At 33.5% G+C, this 13512-nt stretch overlaps 1 protein-coding gene across 3 annotated transcripts in view; it reads right to left on the bottom strand.

Annotated features, from left to right (window-relative positions):
- Positions 1-3805, bottom strand: part of LOC127851908 (death-inducer obliterator 1-like) — a 62150-nt gene extending 58345 nt beyond the window's left edge. For 2 of the 3 annotated variants that reach the window (XM_052385869.1, XM_052385871.1), the window contains exon 1: positions 3651-3799. The gene's annotated coding sequence lies outside the window, so the exon portion shown is untranslated. Of the gene's footprint in view, positions 1-3650 lie in introns of all 3 variants that reach the window. The other variant, XM_052385870.1, reaches the window with a different exon arrangement.
- Positions 3806-13512: the final 9707 nt, after the last annotated feature.

Here is a 13512-nt window from a genome sequence, read left to right as displayed (position 1 = left end):
ATTAATATTATTATTGTGGAAAAGCATTGGCTCAAAGTTATTTAAAGCAATGAATTTAAGTAGTGACAGTCACAACGTTTTTTTGACCCAGTGAAACCCCTGAATTTATTTCATGTTTTCTTCATTTTATTTTCTTCTAAAAGGCCACTGATGCTGAAACTGGAACCTGAAAGATTAACATGCAGTTCAATGATGATAGGTGATACAAAAAATATCAAAATCCCCCTTCCCCCACACACATCCAATGCACTAGTGTTTACAATTAATAAGTATATAGTATAACCAAAGTATATACTTAAGTATATTTATAACCAAATGCCCTATTTTCCAAAAGTACGCGTGCACTGATTGTAATATCATAACATAAAACACGGAGTGTATATTGACAGGAGATGAATCGAGTATTTGACCCTTACTTTAGTAAATTCAATCTTATGCAAAAACTATTCATCCGATTTTATTGGTTTATACGTTATCTTGTTGCTTATTAATTCCTCTTTCAAAAAAATATAACGTTTAGTATATTCCTGTTGTTATTAATGGATTTATAGCGAGTTAAACACAAGAAATACAAATTTTATGTTTTACCACCGCGCGTTTTAACGTGTCGTGGCTATCGATCTTTTACGATTAGCGTACAGCGAAGCGCCGAGGTTATACATTTTGATGTACCCACTCACGTCTTTTGTTAAATTATAGTTTCATTTCTCGGCCGATTTTGACAAATTATATATCATTAGAAAGCTTACGTTACGCAGTAAACAGATATATCAATATATATTAAGTTTTTCTTCTGATTTCGACAGCCCGGCGAGTTATAACTTTAACTTTTGCAAATATCATACCGTTTTGGAGTTTTAGAATCTAGATTTACGGTTGACATGTTCGTACTTAATACCAATTTGTAGCGTTTATATTTGGAGTTCAGTTTTAAAAATTACATCTTGCTTAGGAGAAAAGAATTCTGTATACGATAGAAAAAAATTTTGTTTAAAAACCAAAGTAATTAAGGAATGAAGGCGGGAAAATGTAGCGCGCGTTCCTAACGCACTGAACTGATGCTACGGTCTTGGCGATTATGCTTTTGTTTAGAAATCGGCCATTGAATTTCTTTTGCCATCTTATTATATTTTTTATGGAATATATTGTAGTATTTTGTTCTCGAAACATATCAATAAAGCTTATTATAAATGAATCTTAATAAATTAACGATTTCAGCTCTTGTTTATAACACAGAAAGGTTGTAAAATTTATGATGAAACAGCGTATATAGCGGACCCTCTCGATATTATTCGGCTTTGCATGAATACTTGAAATAAAATGGGTGTCAAAAACATTCATCGTTTGCTGTTTATTATCAACAAGGTAATTATGTATAATTATTTGAAATGTTATTTACCTTAAATTGTCAATTTATTAAAGATTCTTGAAAATCACGGTCCGTGTTACGCAGGTCATTTCGTATTTTGACATCAGGGCATCATGTCCAACTATTGAAAATCAGATTTTTTCACCGGGACGATGACGGCTTGGATTTAGACAGGCAGACAGATAGTTTATTCAGACTTAAACAACAGTACATCGTCTTCAACTCAAATATATAAATTATTTTTAGACGAATTGTTAGGTGATTACACATATAGCAGTGATGATTCTGAGAATGTTGCCATGTTTCTTATCCGTGTATTCTAGAGTCCATGGTTTGAGCATTTTTATCGCGGTGTTCAAAAAAAGATATCTCAATAATCTTGTTTATTGATAGATCTGTGGTTTTATTGCCCCTGTGTTCAGCACAAACCAATTATCTCGTTATGATCAGATACTGTGCCGACCAATACTAAATAACACTATGGTGTCATACGCCACAGCAGGGACCTATACTTGTATATTGGTCCCTAACCACAGGTGGCAATGTCTGGTCAGATTACACTTTTTATGATACCTCCATGTCTTCTCGTGGTATTAGTGGTCATTTCTTGGAGTAATGTAAATTTTGCGTTTATGAGATATGTAGCGTATTGAAAACATTTATAGTCATCTGCCCATACAGATTGCCATAAACTAAATACTGTATAGATGTCAGCCAGCTAAATCACAATAATTATAAGTGCTTAATACCTATACATGTACATTTTAAACATTAAAAAAATCTAATACTTAACATTTAACGTATTTAGCGGGTACCGGTAAAAAAACTCCGTCATTTCGTAGTCCTATAAAGAGTGTATGAATAATCTTTCCGAAAAATACAAATAATACAGTGTTTTAATTTAGAATTCTATATATTTATAACTCTGTTAACTTATAAAGATATTTCAATATACATGCATAGACAGTTGACCGTGATTTTCAAGAATCTTTAAATAATTTTAATTAATTTATAATTTATGGTTAATAACCTTTCATATAATTTTACATAATTACCTTTTTGATAATAAACAACAAACGATGAATGTTTTGACACCCATTATATTTGAAGTATGCAAAGCCGAAAAATATCAAGAGGGTCCGCTATACATTTGTATACGCTGTTTCATCATAAAATTAACACCCTTTCTGTGTTATAATCAAGAGCTGAAATCGTAAATTTATTAAGCTTCATTAATACTTAGCTTTATGGATATGTCTCTAGAACAAAATATTTCAATATATTTCATAAAAAATATAATAATCATGGCAAAGGAAATTCAATGGCCGGTATCTAAACAAAAGCATAATCGCCAAGACCGTAGCATCAGTTCAGAGCGTTAGGAACGCGCGCTACATTTTCCCGCCTTCATTCCTTAATTACTTTAGTTTTTAAACAATTTTTTTTTCTATCGTATACAGAATTCTATTCTCCTAAGCAAGATGTTATTTTTAAAACTGAACTCCAAATATAAACGCTACAAATCGGTATAAAGTACGAACATGTCAACCGTAAATCTAGATTCTAAAACTCCAAAACGGTATGTTATTTGCAAAAGTTAAAGTTATAACTCGCCGGGCTGCCGAAATCAGAAGAAAAACTCAATAGATAATGATATATCTGAAAACTACGTTACGTTAGCTTTCTAATGATATATAATTTGTCAAAATCGGCCTAGAAATGAAACTATAATTTAACAAAATACGTGAGTGAGTACATCAAATTTATAACCTCGGCGCTTCGATAAAAGATCGATAGTTACGACACGGTCACGTGACTTAGACACGACAAGATATTTGGCGTAACGGTCCCGTTTCTTATCCGTGTAATCTAGAATCCGTGCATAAAATGAGAACAGCATACAATTGGTGAAGTCATCCAATGCACTAGCGCTTACAATTAATAAGTATAACCACAGTATATACTTAAGTATATTTATAACCAAATGCCCCATTTTCCAAAATAACGTGTGAAATGTGCCCTTTTTGGGGAAGCTCCCCTCTATTTTGAAAAGCTGGCTGGAGCACTGGAAACATTGAATATTCAGTTTCATTCAATTAATGATTCGATATTGCTGCATTACACGGGAAAAAATCAAAGTAAAATAAATCGAGCTTGCATCATACCCTTGCAAATGTTTGTCCTTGTCACGATGTGTTAGTCACAAGTCTTGCAATTCGTTTTACAACTAAAAGAAAATCAATTTCAATGAAATTTGCAAAACGCCAGATAGTATACACACCACATTCATGCAGTTCGCAAATGGTTAGTACGACATTTATACAACACCGTCAAACATGAACGCATGCTTTCTTTACGCCTGCAAAACGCACATTTCTGATGTCATTTCTTCACAACAACATCATGCTTTTCGCCATTTTAATATGTCACGTGACAAAATAAATACTGAATAAACCTAAAGAGAAAATGAAGGCAAGATAAAGGCGTCGTACCACTACTACTTCAAAACGGTGTTATTTTTTTTAGGCTCAGGCATCTGAAAGTTTGATTGAATATACTACAATAGCGGTAAGCAGCCCAACAAAAGATAGTTGGGCAAAATGCATAATACAATCCTTTTTCAGCGACATTAGCAGCATTTTTTAAAGGAAGTGGCTAGAGGTACGGATCCGTACCTCTAGAATCTGGTTCTAGAGGTACGGATCCGTATCTCTAGCCAAACCACTATGTTTTTGCTACAGGTACGGACCTCCCGTTTTCACAAATTGTGTGCTTTTTTCCATAGTTAAATTGTTCCACACTTATGTAAAATCGAAAACAATAAAGTATGTACCATAATTTTAAATGAAATGCACTTTATACGTTCGGCGGGACTCGTTTGTTTGCATTGTTCAGGTCAGCGATAATAACCAAGAAACACCCGGTATGACTAAAATACGAAAACAGTACTGTTTTCGCTAAAACAGTACTGTTTTCGCGAAAACAGTAACATGTACCGAAAACAGTTAGAATTCCCAACTTTACAGCGTGATAGTGGCGTTTAACTATGATTTTGCGTTAAACTATGATTTTGATGAATGTTTACAACAGAACGCAAAATTATGCTTTATATCAATTATTACTTTTCTACGACAAGCATGTTATTACTGTTTTAAATGAAAGAATTATATAATACGAGGACATAATACCGAAAACAGTAACATGTACCGAAAACAGTTAGATTTCCCACCTTTACATCGTGATAGTGGCGTTAAACTATGATTTTAATTTAAAAATCCACATTCATTTTCTTTTTTTTGGTATACGAAAACAGTAAAACGTACGCCCGAAAACAGTGTATTATTATATGAAAACAGTGAATATTAAGAGTAAAACATCGCTTTTTCCTATGCATGGTTTTAAAAAAAAAATAGTAGTTTAAAGAAATTTCAACATATATGTTAAAACTTTTTAATAAAATTTATATTAATAAAAAAATCCACATTCATTTTCTTTTTTTGATATACGAAAACGGTAAAATGTACGCCCGAAAACAGTGAACAAATATACGAAAACAGTATGTATTCAACATGTTAGCAAGAAATAGATATCGATAAAACATAACCAATACTATTTTATTCATTTGTAATGAAATTTACTATTTCAAGAAACCACAAACAGCATACCAAATGGGTGTTATAATTGATCGCTTTAATATATTAGTTTGCAAAGTCGGCAATGTATGATTAAAGTAGCGGTTCGTGTGTTCTTTTGTGTTGCATTTTCTATAAATATCAAACTGAGATCATTAATGGATTGTAATTAGAGAAAAACTAAAGAACATGATAAGTATAATTTGTTTGTTGTTATCACATTTCCATAATCGTTGGGTATAAAAAGTTGGAAGTTCAGTCTTGAATCCTTCTTAATACTGTTCAAATTCCTTGTGATAACGTGTGAGTGACTTACAATGGCAATTGACAAGTGTAACGTGTGTTCGTTCATATGTACGGATAGCTGTATTCTGTGTGAGGTAAGAGATATACTTAAATATTTATAGTCCGTATTTTTCCTATAATTGTGTAATTCAACAACGACTTATTTTTCATGCGTTAATAATTAATTGTCAATAGCAAAGAATTTTGCGCGGTACTGACATCTGTACTTGACTATAAAATATTCAAGACTTTCACATTCTATATTTACTTTTAATGTATTTGCATTTTAGTAAAAATAATTTCACATCATTTATTATTGTACAGAAAGTTGTTACTTTAAAATAACAAAATATGCAACCTATGAATTAATTGTTTGTTCATCAGTCGTTGTCAAACACTTTCAATTGTTTGTATTAATATAGGGGTTCATTACGTTTTTTGGAGTGTATTGTCACAGTTATCTGTCATGTGTGAAACCATTGTTTAATACCGGTATACATGTTATTGTAATCCAATTACGCAACTGTAATGTGCCATTGCCCCCAAGGGATTTATCTGCATTATTATCTTAATCCGGTCATAAAAATGTTGATCGAAGTGACACCAGACTGATAAGTGAAAATAGGGAAGAAATCTGCTAAAATAGCGCTTTAAAATGTACTGTCCGAAAAGTAAGAATCACCAAAAATATTAACAGAATACTTAGAGTAATTGCGGTATGTTACATGCGAATGAACGTAAAATGCCAGATGTATTGTAGGAATTATATCCTTTGCTTACGTTACTCGTTTTTTTAAATTGTACATTTTATATTTATTCGCACTAATAATTTTGGACTGTAATTTTGTTGTTATGAAATCTGTTGATTTGAGAGGACATACAATTATTTAAGCAATTTGACAAACGATCAGGGTTTTGATAATGATTGTGTTTACAATTATTATTAAATGAGACCAGAAAATATGTAAAGATACGGCTAGCAAATTTCTGTGTTAAAGCATTTCAACGTAGAGCCGATTATATGAGTCGCGTTCTGATAAAACTGGGCATAATGCATGTGCGTAAAGTGTCGTCCTAGATTAGCCTGTTCAGTCCGCACATGCATTATGCCCAGTTTTATCAGATCGCGACTCATATTATCATGCTTGTATCCCTTTCAATTATACACACGCATTCAGAAGTGCTTTTTACTGTAATTTTGTTGTCATGGAATCGTTGATTTGAAAGGACATACAATTATTTAAGCAATTTGACAAACAATCAGGGTTTTGATAGTGATTATGGTTACAATTATTGTTAAATGAGACCAGAAAATATGTCCATCGACCATTGGGAGATGTTAACAGAAGAACAAAGAGAACGGAAAATAAAAAAATTCTTATGTGACTACGGGAAGTCTCACCCAAATGTAGTGGTTTCCACTGATGGATCACGAACACTGATCAAAACACCCTCAGCCGGTAAAAAACCCTGCCTACGAAAAAGAAAACGAGCAGAGCGGTCAAGAACGCCATCCGCAAAAAGAAAACCTTAAAACTTGATGTCAAGCTGTTGCCTTAACTGTCGACACATTATGCATGAAATGTTTTTCTTTATGCTGTGATTAAAATTCCCTTATGGTGGGATTATTTATAGGCATGTGACTTTTAAGCTGTTGTCTTGATTGTCGTTGCGATCAGCACATGTTTAAACTTTTAAACACGTTCCGATACCGAACGTCATAATTAATATGCATCTACATGTATTATGAAATGTTATTTATTCCCATAATGTCTTCATGTAAAACATTTAATTTAATTTTGTCTACTCTACCAAAAATACCAATATTTAACATGTGTTCATTAATAAAATATATATTTTGATGATGTGTTCTTTTATATAACCATTGACTTAATTACAGGTACCGTCTTGAACATATTTGAATCTTCGCTCAATTTCTTTCTAACGTTATCATATATTGAAATCATGATTTAACGGAAATATTACGATGTAAAGGTGGGAAATCTAACTGTTTTCGGTAAATTTACTGTTTTCGCTATCATGTCCTCGTATTATATAATGCTTCCAATTAAAACAGTAACAACATGCTTATCGTACAAAAGAAATAATTATTATAAGGAATCATTTAAATGCGTACTGTTGGTAACATTAATTAAAATCATAGTTTAACGCCACTATCACGATGTAAAGGTGGGAAATCTAACTGTTTTCGGTACATGTTACTGTTTTCGGTATCATGTCCTCGTATTATATAATGCTTTCATTTAAAACAGTAATAACATGCTTGTCGTAAAAAAGAAATAATTAATATAAAGCATCATTTTGCGTACTGTTGTAAACATTAATCAAAATCATAGTTTAGCGCCACTATCACGCTGTAAAGCTGGAAATTCTAACTGTTTTCGGTGCATGTTGCTGTTTTCGCGAAAACAGTACTGTTTACGCGAAAACAGTACTGTTTTCGTATTTTAGTCATACCCAGAAACACCGGTTATGGTATATAGTATAATCTATTACTGCACTTAAGTGAAAGCGTTGTCGTCTCAGGGATGGGAGAGCGTTCAGTTATAGTCTGACATAGTGACCATATGAGGTGCAACATAATAATTCTTACAAGTATATTTTTAAATTAATAATTGCACTTATGTCAGAATACATCCAGGCCACACCACGTGGAGGCGCTCTTGTCCATGGCCCTTAATTTTGAAAAATAAAGTCCGAAAGTAAAGAAAATATAAAATCTATTTGAGTGTAAGGTAAAATATGGATACATAGACTCTTTAATAAAAAATAGAAATTTTAAGAGATTTGTAAATGAAGATGGAAGTAATTTAAGAGATTAGTAAATGAATAAAAGAAGAAATGTACGCATTTGAAGGTTGTAGATACAAATGTGTTGAACTTTAATTGTCTGATCGAATATCATTGGGAATACTTTAATATTGATTAAGTTGTTTTTATAAATAAGAAATATAAGTGATAATAGAGAATGTGTACTGTGCATTTACATGTGCAAAAGCTTAAATTTCTGGAAAACTTTAATTTGATCTAAATTAAATCAGAGTCATATTAATTACACTAGTAAAAAAATCTTAAGTTTAAAACTGTACTATTTTAAAGGTATTAAGATTAAAAATAAAAAGCTTTATATGTTGACAAAACTTGATAAATCTACCAATGTTAATGAATGTTCATGAATGAAGGCAACAAAAAAGAACATCGAGCAAAACCTAATTACAAAGCATTAGAGTATCGTACTAAAGTGTAATGTACATATTTTACAAGAACAATAAACACATATCATACATGATTTTCTGTAGTTTTTTTTCTTCTTTTTTTTTCTTTTTTAACAACCACCCCTTCCCGGTTATCAAAAGATTGCACAGTCCACACAGAACCAAAACTTTTTCTTGGGGACAGCTGATAGAGCGGCACAATGATAATGTAGCCAGGATAGGCAGAGATCGCAACACACACACCTTGTCTCTAATGCCTCTACACAAACTTTACACGTCCAATGCCTGGTTTTCGCTTTTTCAATAATTGTCGTCACATGATCCCACGATGCTTGTTCAAAGTGACACTTAACAATGTCCAAATTTTGTTCACTAGCCGCAAGATGAACAGTGTCCGCAGTTACAGTTATATCTGTTTCCCGAACTAGTCTATCTCCACTGACACATTCAGTTGAAATGCTTTCATCCACAAACCAAGTAAGCATCCTGACGCGACGATCATTTTCCAAAATTTCATTAAAAATTATGGTACATACTTTGTTGTTATCGATCTTACATAAGTGTGAAACAATTTAACTTTGAAAAAGGGCACACAATATGTGATAACGGGAGGTCCGTACCTATAGCAAAAACCTAGTGGTTTGGCTAGAGATACGGATCCGTTCCTCTAGAACCAGATTCTAGAGATACGGATCCGTACCTCTAGCCACTTCCTTTTTTAAACCTGTTATTCGGATCGGTTTACTTGTTATGATATACCAGTAACGCTCGAATGGTCATTGTCGGCTCGGGTTCTACTTAAATGTACCCCGGGTACTCTTAAGTACAGTAACCTGTACCCCAATACGGAAAATAAACTTAAACGTACCCGGAAAATTTAGACTGTACCCGAGTTTCAATCCCGCCCTAAGTCCGATGTCGTAAAACGCGGTACGGAATACGAAACAAAATTCTCTTTAAACAAAACAAAACCTGCCTCAACTTTCATTTTTGAGTATGAGTTTCGATAATAAATATATCCCTTTTCGTAATATTGACATAAATGGGAACATAATCAATTTGAAAACAAAAGCCGACAACGACCAATTTAGCTGGTACGTGAAAGTATATTTTCCGTACCCGAGGTACACTTAAGTAAACTTAAGAGTACCCGGGGTACATTTAAGTAGTACCGAGCCGACAATGACCAATCGAGCACTAGTATCTGGCATGCATTTAATTGAGCGGGTTCTGTATAGGTTTTAGCCCCAGCGTCTCAATTGTTCTAGTTCTACTTAAAAGAACCTCGGGTAACCTTAACTATACCATACAGTACCCGAGGTACGGATAATAAACTACAACGGAGTATGGCAGGATGCCTTAAAGCGTATATTATCCTTATCCGGGACAAGGAGCGTATAATGACAGGAGTTGAATCGAGTATTTGACCTTTACTGTAGTAAATTCAACTTTATGCAAAAACTAATCATCCGATTTTATTGGTTTATACGTTATCTTGTTGCTTATTTATTCCTCTTTCAAAAAATATAACGTTTAGTATATTTCCGTTGTTATTAATGGATGTATAGCGAGTTAAACACGAGAAATAAACATTGTATGTTTTACCCCAGCGCGTTTAACCTTGTCGATTCTTTGTCACGTGACCAGTAGCTATCGATTCGCGTTCATCGAAGCGCCGAGGTTATACATTTTGATGTACCCACTAACGTCTTTTTTCTAATTTTACTTTTATTTCTCGGCCGATTTTGACAAATTATATATCATTAGAAAGCCTACGTTTCGTAAATTTCAGATATAAAAATATATATGAAGCGCTTTAGAATCTATATTTACGGTAAACATGGTCGTACTTTATACCGATTTGTAGAGTTTATATTTGGAGTTCAGTTTTTAAAACTACATCTTGCTTAGGAGTATAGAATTCTGTATACGATAGAAAAAAATGGTTTTAAAAATGAAAGTATATAAGGAATTAATTTGTACGTAACGCTCCGAACGTTTGGAGTTTTAGAATCTGGGTTGACACGTTCGTACTTTATACCGATTTGTAGCGTTTATATTTAGAGTTCAGTTTTAAAAACTACATCTTGCTAAGGAGAATAAAATTCTGTATACGATATAAAAAAGTGGTTTAAAAATGAAAGAAAGTAAGGAATGAAGACGGAAGAAAATAGTGCGCGGTCTTAACGCACCGAACTGATGCTACGGTTTTGGCGCTTATGCTTTTGTTTAGATACCGGCCATTTAATTTCCTTTGACATGATTATTATATTTTTTTATGGAATAAATTGAAATATTTTGTTCTAGAAACATATCAATTAAGCTAATTATTATTGAAGCTTTATAAATTAACGATTACAGCTCTTGTTTATAACACAGACAGTGTGTTAGTTTTATGATTAGACAGCGTATATAGCCGACCCTCTTGATATTTTTCGGCTTTGCATACTTCAAATAAAATGGGTGTCAAAACATTTATCGTGTGTTGTTTATTTTCAAAAAGGTTATAATGTATAATTATATTAATGGTAATTTACCTTTTATTATCAATTAGTTAAAATTATTTAAAGATTCTTAAAAATCCCGGCCGAAAAATATCAAAAGGGTCCGCTATATAGGCTGTCTCGTCATAAAAAATTAACACCCTTTTTGTGTTATAAACAAGAGCTGAAATCGTTAATCTATTAAGCTTCAATAATAATTAGCTTTATAAATATGTTTCGTGAACAAAATTTTTCAATATATTCCATAAAAATATAATAATCATGACAAAGGAAATTAAATGGCCGGTATCTAAACAAAAGCATAATTGCCAGGACCGTAGCATCAGTTCTCTTCGTTAGGACCGCGCGATACTTTCGTACAAATTCATTCTCTACTTACTTTCATTTTTAAAACCATTTTTCTATCGTATACAGAATTCTATTTTCCTAAGCAAGATGTAATTTTTAAAACTGAACTTCAAATATAAACGCTTCAAATCGGTATAAAGTACGAACATGTCAACCGTAAATATAGATTCTAAAACGGTGTGATATTAGCAAAAGTTAAAGTTATAACTCGCCGGGCTGCCCAAATTAGAAGAAAAACATAATATATACTTATATATCTGAAAACTACGTAACGTAGGCTTTCTAATGATATATAATTTGTCAAAATCGGCCAAGAAATGAAAGAATAATTATATAAAAAAAAGACGTGAGTGGGTACATCAAAATGTGTAACCTCGGCGCTTCGATGTACGCTAATCGATAGCTACCGGTCACGTGACAAAGTATCGACAAGCTATTTGCCGATATGGTCCCATTTCATATCCGTCTCATCTAGAGTCCGTGCCCGGGGTACATTGTAGTATACTGAAGAGCACATAGAATACTTAAACGTAGTACCAGAGCCGACAACGAATAATCGAGATCGTGTGAGCGGCATTTTGAAACCGCGTGGTTTTACTTTTTTAAACATAAAAATGGTTGACTAGTGTGCAATACGCTTGATTAAGCTTGGTGCAGATTTACCGTACACTTATTTGTTGCAACATCTCCATTATTAATCTACAATCAACTACAGCTGTTGTATACAAGTCAGAATTTTGTTCAGACATTGTAGGTAAATATAAATGCTTAAAACCTGCATTCATAAAAATCTAATGAATTATTAGTTCTAACTATTAAGCCACTCCATGGTGAGCTGCTGGGTTTCCGTCGAATCGCGGCTCTTAAAGAATATGAGCCTCGTTCTGGGAAAACCGGTCTTAATGATTGAACGTAAAGTGTCGTCACAGATTAGCAAATCCGCACAGGTTTATCAGGAAGGTACCTCCCGCTTAACTGAATTTACGCTTAGAAGCGACATCCCTTAAACTAAAAATACCATGAAAGCGAAACGCGTCGTCCCTGATTGATGTTTCTCTTTGCTGGCATGATTCCTTATGGAGGGAGAATTCAACAAAACAGGGCATATGTACATGTGATGCTATGAGCATTGTCTACTCATATGCTGATGATATGAGCACGATCACAAACTCAAGGTACGGTTTTAGACGTTTGCACAAACGATGTTCACATTTATCTTTCTGAGTATAAATTGATTTCGTATATTACTAATATCCAGTGCCAGTATTGTATCGTTTCGCCAGTTATATGGTGCCCAGGAAATCCATTTCCGAACATTTTTAAACGCAAATGCTGACACTCTTGCAGTTGCCTGTAAAAAAAATTGACGGGTTTAATATTAATATGAATAATTCTTACAACAGTGTAATGTAGAGGCAGTATTGTAAAACGAAATGCAATTTTCTTATACTATTATTCTGTTAAAAAGCGCATTTGGCACACCTATATGATCTTGTTGACATTTTTACAAGAAATCCTCGGCATTCCCTGCATTTTGCCATGATACTCTTTTGGAATGGGAGGCGGAAAACTACAACGGGCGAGGCATGGTATGGTATTGCGCAAGGGGGGGGGGGTTAGAGGGTTAAGGTTAGGGTTAGGGTTAGTGTTAGGGGTCGGGTTAGGGTTTGGGTTAGCCTAAACCCAACCCTAACCCTAACCCGACCCCTAATCCTAACCCTTACCCTAACCCTTTTTTGGGGTTATCACCCCTGACCATGCCTCGCCCGTTGTAGTTTTCCGCCTCCCTTTTGGAATGACCCTTTTACGATTCTTGTATTAGCCGGCAACGCATTATTGTTTCCGGTATTGCTGACAGTGAGTCCCTTCTTCATTTGTCCAGCGTCAAACTTTGTGAAAAAACACACGAAGTGTATCAGTCATATTTACGGTTAAAATCAATTTTCGTTATTTGTATATGTTTATGTTTGTTTTCTATCCAATATGTATATATTTTTTCTCGCAACAATATATTGACATACTTGAAGGAACGAATGCTTTCGCGCATGCGCACATGATATATGTTGCGGCTGTTGTAGATTTTTCCAAAAATTGGCGATTTATGTTAATGTTTGACTTAGTTGCACAAAATTATAATG

Source organism: Dreissena polymorpha, chromosome 11 (assembly GCF_020536995.1).
Source record: "Dreissena polymorpha isolate Duluth1 chromosome 11, UMN_Dpol_1.0, whole genome shotgun sequence".
Taxonomy (NCBI): Eukaryota; Metazoa; Mollusca; class Bivalvia; order Myida; family Dreissenidae; genus Dreissena; species Dreissena polymorpha.
Note: the sequence above shows the minus strand (reverse complement) of the source record. Positions and strands in the feature narration are given on the sequence as shown.